The sequence below is a fragment of the Grammomys surdaster genome, unplaced genomic scaffold, assembly GCF_004785775.1.
Source record: "Grammomys surdaster isolate TR1022 unplaced genomic scaffold, NIH_TR_1.0 105011, whole genome shotgun sequence".
In the NCBI taxonomy this organism is placed as follows: domain Eukaryota; kingdom Metazoa; phylum Chordata; class Mammalia; order Rodentia; family Muridae; genus Grammomys; species Grammomys surdaster.
Genome location: NW_021609807.1, coordinates 27 through 1,245, shown reverse-complemented (window position 1 = coordinate 1,245; position 1,219 = coordinate 27). Strand labels below are relative to the sequence as shown.

Sequence of the window (1,219 nt, the reverse complement as noted above, 5' to 3'; positions counted from 1 at the left end):
ATGAGGAAGGGATTGCACTCCTTCTCCTTTCCCACCTGTGTCTTGCAATGTTCAACCGACATCTGATTGAAGATCATTTTCAACATCATTATCAATAGCGGTGACCAGCAGACAGACAGCACACACATGATCCCCATGAGCTGGATGGCTGTCTCTGTGGTGATCCGGCCCCACTGGGCGCTGGATTGCGAAGTGGCGGCTTTGACCCGGCAGCGGGACACCAGGGCTTTGATGGTCGCCAGGTTGCAGGCAAAGGTACCACCAGAGCCAGCAAGCCCAGGCAGGCGAAGCCAGAGGCAAAGGCTACATTGCCCGGCTCGCGCGCAGGGTCCATCTCGTTGCCCGCCGGCCCGGTGCTGATGAAGCACCACGTGCCCGGCCACTGCACGCTGTAGCGGCCCACGCCCAGCACTGGCAGCAGCGCGAAGGCAAGCACAGACAGACACACGCCCAGCAGAACCGCGCGTGTGGCGCGAGTTTTCATGTGGCTGGCATGCCAGTGCGGTGCGCGGATGGCCAGGGCGCGTTCCACGGCCATAGCTCTAGCCACCAAGAGCGAGGACAGCCAGAACACTGTCATGGTTAGCCCGAAGAAGGTGCAAAGGCGCCCCGATGGGTCGAGCTGCTCCCAGCGTCGCTGTGACAGGTACAGGAGGATGACCACCGGGCTGGCCAGGAGCTGCCCCACCAAGGCGGTGAGCGCCAGCCAGCCAATGCACAGCAGGAAAGACTTCTTGCCTTTGCTCTCGCTGCGCCGGTAGCTCCGCGACACAAGCAACATGGCCAATGCGTTGCCCACGAAGCCAGTGACCAACATGGTGATGGGGAAGACCACGGACACGGAGCCGCAGTCGTCGACAGCACTTGACCCGTTGCTGTGGGCTTCGTCAGAGTGCTCCAGCGCCCAAATGCTGGCCATAGTGGCGGGGTCACGGTAGGGCGCACAGGGCCGGAGCCTCCCGGCTCAGCTGCGGGGTAGCAGCAGAGCATGCTGGAGGACAGCGGGGGACGGGGCTCTGTTCTCCATCACCCGCCGCTGCCTGCGCTAGGCTGCGGGGACTGGACAGGCGCCGCCCGACCCCTATTTTAAATATTGAACTCATTTGATAAAATGTTGAGACACATTTTCACAAATTCTCTGACATTCATACAAAAATATTATCTCCTATTATATGTTATCCTTGTACATGTTACATATCCATGTAAAACACTCATTAGG

General features: G+C 59.2%; 1 pseudogene; it reads right to left on the bottom strand.

Moving 5' to 3' along the window:
* Positions 1–5: 5 nt before the first annotated feature.
* LOC114635456 lies at positions 6–953 on the bottom strand (annotated as a pseudogene).
* Positions 954–1,219: the final 266 nt, after the last annotated feature.